The sequence below is a fragment of the Pleuronectes platessa genome, chromosome 1 (genome assembly GCF_947347685.1).
Source record: "Pleuronectes platessa chromosome 1, fPlePla1.1, whole genome shotgun sequence".
In the NCBI taxonomy this organism is placed as follows: Eukaryota; Metazoa; Chordata; class Actinopteri; order Pleuronectiformes; family Pleuronectidae; genus Pleuronectes; species Pleuronectes platessa.
Genome location: NC_070626.1, coordinates 9250503 through 9258675, shown reverse-complemented (window position 1 = coordinate 9258675; position 8173 = coordinate 9250503). Strand labels below are relative to the sequence as shown.

General features: G+C 42.2%; 1 long non-coding RNA gene across 1 annotated transcript; it reads left to right on the top strand.

Moving 5' to 3' along the window:
* The first annotated feature begins 1172 nt into the window (after positions 1-1172).
* LOC128443591 (uncharacterized) lies at positions 1173-6145 on the top strand. Its single transcript, XR_008339063.1, has 3 exons — positions 1173-1273; positions 5427-5554; positions 6101-6145. It is a non-coding gene; the product is annotated as an uncharacterized LOC128443591 (long non-coding RNA).
* Positions 6146-8173: the final 2028 nt, after the last annotated feature.

The following is an 8173-nucleotide window of genomic DNA, read 5'->3' as shown; positions in this document are numbered from 1 at the left end:
TTTCTGATTTAAATAGCCCTGATTTAAAGATACCTTAGTTTAATTTAGTTTTAAACTTCTTTAAGGGATACGACCAAAAATAAATGTATAAAAAAAATAGATAATCAGGAACTTACCTCTTTTCTATATTAAATCATCAGACAAACGTCACAAATATCCCACTCTCACCCTAGAGACTATCTGTCCACGACATGATGTAGTCTCTATTGTATTCCATTCCTCTGTTCTGTACCTCTCTCAAAAGATGTGTATGTACATCATTGTAAACTGTCTAAAGCTTTTTGCTTGGTTTGATTTCTTCTTTTTAAAGGTTCATTTTGATTTCTGAGCTTGTTCTAGAAATCATCTGGGTCTGGTATCAAGTTAATGGTAAATGGAGATTATAATTGACTCCAATGGAGACAATGCATTTCAATTTATCAGTAAATTCAAAATGTTTAAAGACCCCTGTTAGATCATTTCTGCAATGCATTAGAAATTAAATCTTAGTTTTTCATCCATAAACTGACACATTCTTCAAAAATACAGTAATTTGTTTTTCTTTTCACAAGTCACGAGAACATCTGTTCCTCTCCCTTCTGTTTCAGTGTAAGTCTTTCCTGTGAATAATAGAAGCACAGTATTTAATTCCGTTGTATTCTTGGAGCATATGGTAATTTGCACTATTAATCTATGGATTGAATGCTAAATCATAAGATAATTTTCTCTTGTTTTCTTTATTTAATTAGCATGCTGACTAAGAACTTGACTGTACAGAAATAATCTATGGAAACTGTTTCATAGCAAAATAATTTATAGATATATTTTATATATTATATCTGGAAAGAACTTATAGCGAAAGAAAAGAAAACCTGATCCTGATGAAATAGCAACGTACTTATAATTCTGAAAGTTTTCTCTGCAGGACCATGAGAAATGTGAAGTTAGTATGTGTGTCCCCAAGTCGGGTGGACTTTGTTGATGGCCTAAACATGAATTTATTTTGGCCCTTTTCTGTCCTCCAAGTCCTCGTGTCTTTGAAGACGCCCCTCCTTCTTTTGCAAATGTCCAAGGCCCGCAAGGAGCGAAGTGTTGAGTTCAAAGCCGGGCAGTTCAACTGTATCAGCACAACTTACAGCTGGTATGAGAGATAACAACTTAGGATGCAGGGGAATTGGCACTCAGTCTACAGTGACAGGGGTGGCTTGATGCCTGGTGTCCCAGAGTCTTCCTTTGTGCTTCCAGCAGAAACATTTGCTGTCTGCCAGGGGGTCACTGAGGGGAAACAACAAAAGTGTGTAACGTGATGATATATATATATTTATGTGTGTGTCAGGAAAGAGTGTGAATGAGGCTTATGATTAGTTCATGAACTATCTTGACTTTTCTGTAAGATCATCGTATTTTGCAAGAATAACAAGGATGACTCTGATTGGATTATACGGTGGCCTTTTAGATATAGCAAATATATGCATATGGGTATAATGAGTAGTGAGAAAAACTGTGTGTAGTTCAAATTAGGTGCAACTTACTGGGAGCAGTGGCCTCATTTAGTTTAGACTGCATTGGAAGAAAGGATGGTGGAAAGGTTAGGAATCGTATTAATACAATCTGATAATCAATGTTCAATATTCATTATCCTATGAATATTAAGTCCAAATAGCCCTATAGGCATTATATACAAGTTGATATATGTGCAAATGATATGTTGAAAATACATTATATTATAATCTGTACAGAATATTAAACTATCTTTCACTCAATGAGCTACAGCATTTGGTTTGTGTGTGTAGAAAGTATCCACATAAACTTTCAAATAAACATTTAAGATCACTTCTATCCATCAGTATTGGAACTGTCAATTACATTTTGTAAAATTATTGAAAAACTTTATTTTGGAGGATGAGAGACAGGCATTATATTATATTGCTGCCATGTACTTCATCATCAGACATTTACCTTTTACAGTGCAATTGGCTCATGTTACTCAGTGTGTGTGCTGTCTGTCATCTGTCCCTGGATGTTGTGTTTTCTAACAAATTATTTCGCATTACCAGCATTGTGTCTCTGCAGTCAGTCATAATAATTAATTATTTCTCAGACTTCCCCTGCACTGTGTCAAAAGAGAGTTGCATCTCCCCCTATTGATCTTACTGTAAAAGCACCAGTGCAGAATCAAAACAAGAGGCAGCATCCTCTACCCTTTTAAATTCGCTTCTAAATGTCTCACAACTCAGTTGGTTTTCTAACAATAAAGGTAATTACATGTACTTGGAATCCTGTTAAGTAATTAAGCTTCCCTACATGGTTGGAATGGAAATATTGAGTGTTGAATTAAAATGTTATGTTTATAATTCATAACTAAGATTATTATTATGTGTTATGTTTTCTGAAGAGATTTTATTAGATAAGAATTCAGGAGAATTATTTGAAATTGCACAAAAATCTGATGCAAATATTAACAGCGCTGTTGTTATGGCCTTTTATCAAATTAAATAATTACTAATTTCTGACACTGCACTGTCATTTTAACTCTTTCATATCTTATGATAAGTATATATTATTTTATATTGCATTTTACTATTTCAATTTCTTTGTAATGCTGTTTATATTGTCTTGTGATGCTTTTACACATTTTCATAGTGTCTTTTGTAATTTATGTAAAGTACTTTGATTTGCCTTATTGTTGAAGTGTGCTCTACAAGTAAACTTGCCTTGCCCAAAATTTATTTCAAAATACAAATAATATAAGTCAATACTGAATCCATAATTATCATGATAAATGCCTTGTTATTAGTTATTTATTTAAAGACTGATTTGTGCTCCTGATTGAAGGTTGTGGTTTCAACTTTTCTTTATAAACAAAAGTATCAAGTATACGTAGAAGTTATTAGTATCTGAAGAAGTATTATAGTAGAAGTTATTATAAACAATGTGTAGAAAAAGTCTAAGTAAGATATCAGTAAATACTGCCCCACAGTATATACAGTGAAGTTAAGAAGAAGGGTTTTAAGGACCTTAAGCCGATTACACAAAAATATAATTGGTGCTGAAAATTCAGTGCCTTTGGTAGTTTCTCTCCACATATCTTAGTTTGTACATGTCCATGGCTACTTCCAATTTTACATGGTGTCACTCAGAAATTATTTTTATTAGATTGATTTTATATATATATACAATTAATAGTTGACTGATCGTAGTTGTCTTGTTCACCATGTGTACCAATGATTCTGCCATCCAGTCCCGTGTCTCCCTTTCCTCTCAGACCTGTCTGTGTTTAAAAACATTTAGTGCGTTGTTTTGAGGACGAATTAGGCTTCTATGTTTTCTCCGATACTGGTTGCAAATAGCAATGAATATTTAAAACCACACATTTACTCAAAATAAACAAAACTTTTCTAACCCTATTTAACCTTGTTTCTTATGCTTTATTTGTTAAATAAAAGTGATAAATAAGGTCTAATGAAACCCTGTCTGGTTCATCTACCTTCTCTATAAATCAAAAACACTAATTATTTTAATTGATGTAGCAAATTTCAGGCTCTGACATTTCCATTTAACCTGGCATTAGTCTTAAATTGTATTTTTTTCCCCGAAACAAATTAAAAATGGGTTAGAACTGTTCAAACTTTATAGGGAAGTGTTTATTCAAATACTCTTTTTTTCAACAGACTGACAGTTTTCTTTGTTAATAAGCTTTCTTTGTTAATAAGCTTGTCTGTTTCTTTCCGCTACAATTTAGTTTCCTCTCCCTTTCCTCCTCTATTGATGAATCTACACCTATCTGCCAGTAAGCAGTTATTGGCAGAATGAACATTCACTGCCTAACATACAGAGTAAGAGAAAATATGGCCAAAAAGGTCAACCAGGTGAAAAAACGAAATAATATAGTTGATCGTATCATTAACATCATCCATTGATGAGGCAGATGGGAGATGGGAGATGTAGCTGTAGCGGGTTTCCTGACACAGTTCTCAAGCAAAGGGGCTGAAGGTCTCCCAGTGCGTTGTCAGCCTGTCTCTACCAGTACACAGGTTCAGTTACTCTCAATGGAACAGATCATAGGTGGTGTACACACCTGGTATTGACCTGTGGTTTCTGTGATCCGATCACAAGTGGACAGCTCTGAGTGTGTGCTTTCACACCTGGCGTTAAAATGTGGCCCCACATGCGTCTGGTGATTGGATCTCAGATTGGATCTCACCTCCCCCGCTCTATTCAAAGAAACATGTTCGTCCTTTCTGTTCATGAAGGTCAACTTATGTTTTTTATACCCAGTCTGAGAACATACCATTAGTTCCTTAAGTGTGCTTGACGTGAAATGGGTTCCCTGGTTGGTTAGGATATCTTTTGAGATCCCCACCCAGGACATTGCCTTCACCAATATTGTTTTGCAGAAATGATATGCAATGGCACTGCATCCGGATATTACATTTCATTATCCACAAGGAGCAACACAAAGTGATGGTCCTTGTGTGGTTCTGTGAAATCTCCCGATGAGGTTGATACTAACACGTTCCAACAGGATCTCGATAAGTGCCGATGGTCGTAAAGGTGCACTTGGAGTGGCTGAGTGCCGTATCCGCTTGTAGTCCTGGCAAGTCCATGCCATTCACCACTGTCTGTTGAGCTCCATGTTGGGAACCAGTGTAGCAGGTCTTTTGTCTGTGTGGGTAAATCAACACATAGAGCAGATGGCCGCAGGACTGATACAGACAGACACGTTTTTGTCATAAGCATTATTTTAAAGAAGAGACTATTGGACATAAAATGTACACCCCATAACTTGTAATCATTTTAATCAAACCTTTTTTGATTACCCTAAAAGTTCAATATAATAAAATGATAGCCAGCATTAATGGATTGCAAAAATGTGTCACACCTGCCTTACAGAGAAATCAGTTGTGTTCCTGATCTCGTTTTTTCCTTAAACATGTCTTTGCTGAGTTATGTATACACCTCAGTAAATCCAACTTAAAGTGCACAGCATCCTAGTTTTTCCTCATATCATCATCTGAGCAGAATATGCTGTCACCCTGCTTTCTTCCGTCTGACTTATAATTTTCATAAAGGGGAGACATTATGAAATCTTCCATTTTTGTTGTGCTTCTACATGTTAATTTGGGTATCTGGCATGTCTACCGTCCCAAAAACTCTGGAAAAAAACAACTCCCGCGATTTGTTGTGGTTCCTTTTTGTCAGAAACTATACGCTAGAGTGCGTCGTATGGGAGGGGGGTGTTGGTGAGAGGGGGGGGGGAATGACACTCAAAACAGGTCATTCTGAGGAGGGCTGTTTTAGACAGGGTAAAAAGGGTGCTGTTTTAAATGATCCTTGTGGTATTTTGACCAAAAAATTACCCCAAGGAACCATATCAACTTGCGATAAAATGGGCATAATATGTCCCCTTAAATTTGTTCTCCTTACTGATGGTTTCTTTTCTGCAGGAGTCCTTCCTCCACTGGGCCTTTGGAGTAACTGAGGCTGACTGTTACAGAGCCATTGATGTGGACCCCGGGAAATCCATCCTCTTCTTTCCCAAACTAACTGACAGCTATGCCAACTGGATGGGAGAGTGAGTCCCACCGATCCTCACAGAGCTGTGTGCATGGCCAACAATCCTCACCAGCAACCGCACAGCTGGGAGTAATTTGCTTCACAGTTAGATTGTATTTAAATTAAGTTAGTTAATTGTTAATCCATCATATATTTACAACATAGTAATTTCTGACTGAATGAATTGCTCAAATAATAGATTTTTTAAATATACTTATTTCTTGATTTGGAATAATTAATCCTTTTGCAAAATGCCCCAAATCCTCGATAAGAGGAAATTTGATTGCAGATTAACAATAATAATTCACACATTTGGCAACAAGGTAATTGCTATAAACCTCTCATCATTCCTGTCATCTTTATAATAAGCCAATTTCACTAAGGAGTTACTTAATCAGCACAACAATTTTTCAATGTTGTCATTAGTTTTGCTTTGTCCCTCTGGTCTTGCTTCTGAATCCATAAATAGTTTTTGCTAAACTGAAGCATAATCCATATATTTTTGTCTTTTACTGTGTTTATTGAACTCTTCTTTTCAACTTGTGTGTTTTGCATCTTTTGACAGGATCTTTCCTAAAGAGCACTTCAAGGAGAAGTACGCTGTTGATGAGGTGCAATACACCTGTCCGGTAAGTCAGTCAGTGTTTGTGTGCATCTCTTTGTGGGTGTGTGACCTTTTTCATGTGCATTAACTGAACCTTGATGCAATGTCACTGTGGTGTCCTGTCATTTTAGTTTGTTAATTTCAGTCTTTGTGTTTTCTACTTCCTGTTTTATTTTGTAGCTTCACTTTCACTGTCTTGTTCCAGCTTCTCGGTGTCTCACTTCCTGTCTTTGATTGTCGTCCCCAATCCTCATGTGTTTCACCTGTGTGTAATTGCCCCTGCCTTCCTTCTTGTATTTAAGCCTCTGTGTTTCCCTTTGTCCTCTGTCGGTTTGTACTAGTTGTTTTCTCCCCACGTCGTGAGAATAGGTTTGTTTCTTCCAGCTGTCTCGACCAGCTTCCTCGTTCCTTGTTCTCTGTGCGCCTTGTCGCCAGTTACTTATGTTAGTGTTCCTGTTTTGTTTTTGTCTTGTTTAAACCTTTTTATTATATTAAATACCTTTTGTTTGATAACCTCTGCATCCTGGGCCCATCTCCTCCCTTCAAACCGTAACAGAACAAACCGACCAAACTATGGACCCAGCAGAGGTTAGTTTTTTCGAAAGAGTTTTTTGTTTTGATAGTTTAATGACAGCGCTGGAGGTGGGACGCTCAAACCCGTTTGAGGGGATCCGCCTGGCCCTGGGTGGACCCCACAGCCTGCAGTGGGGACACTCAAACCCTTTTGAGGGAACCCGCCTGGCTCTGGGAGGACCCCGCAGCCTCCAGAAAGGTTCTGGTCTCGGGGGTAGACGGTGGAGGGGGGGCATCCACAGCAAAGGCCTCTCCCTCAAGCAGCATGCTCCGCGCCGGAGGCTCTCGGCTGACGTCCTCTGTGTTTCGGCGTCGGAGATCCTCGCGGTGCCAGCTCCGCACCCAGCTCCTGTGCCTGCTCCGCGCCGGAGGCTCTCGGCTGACGTCCTCTGTGTTTCGGCGTCGGAGATCCTCGCGGTGCCAGCTCCGCACCCAGCTCCTGTGCCTGCTCCGCGCCGGAGGCTCTCGGCTGACGTCCTCTGTGTTTCGGCGTCGGAGATCCCCGCGGTGCCAGCTCCGCACCCAGCTCCTGTGCCTGCTCCGCGCCGGAGGCTCTCGGCTGACGTCCTCTGTGTTTCGGCGTCGGAGATCCTCGCGGTGCCAGCTCGGCACCCAGCTCCTGTGCCTGCTCCGCGCCGGAGGCTCTCGGCTGACGTCCTCTGTGTTTCGGCGTCGGAGATCCTCGCGGTGCCAGCTCGGCACCCAGCTCCTGTGCCTGCTCCGCGCCGGAGGCTCTCGGCTGACGTCCTCTGTGTTTCGGCGTCGGAGATCCTCGCGGTGCCAGCTCCGCACCCAGCTCCCGTGCCCGCTCCGCGCCGGAGGCTCTCGGCTGACGTCCTCTGTGTTTCGGCGTCGGAGATCCTCGCGGTGCCAGCTCTGCACCCAGCCCCGGTCCCTGCTCCCGTGCCTGCTCCGCGCCGGAGGCTCTCGGCTGACGTCCTCCGTGTTTCGGCGTCGGAGATCCTCGCGGTGCCAGCTCTGCACCCAGCTCCGGTCCCTGCTCCCGTGCCTGCTCCGCGCCGGAGGCTCTCGGCTGACGTCCTCTGTGTTGCGGCGTCGGAGATCCTGGCGGTGCCAGCTCCAGTTCTTGCCCCACGCCCAGGGTTGAGGCCGGAGCTCTTGCCCTCAGCCCCTGACTGGTCTTCGGTCCACCTGCCCGTGCAGCCCCCGTGCTGGGCTCCGGACCGCCCTTCCGAGCCTCCAAACTCTGTCCCTGAGTGGCCATGGCGCAGTCCTCCTGAGCCTCAGAACTCTGTCCCGGAGCGGCCAAGGCGCCGTCCTACTGAGGAGCTCCCGTGTTTGGCTCCTGACCGGCCTCCAGGTCGTCCAGCAGAGCCCTTGAACTCTGTCCCTGGGCGGCCACGGCGCTGCCCCCACGAGCCTCAGAACTCTGCCCTTGTGCGGCCACAGCGCCGTCCTCCCGAGCCTCTGCGCTCAGCCCCGAAGCGGCCACGGAGCCGT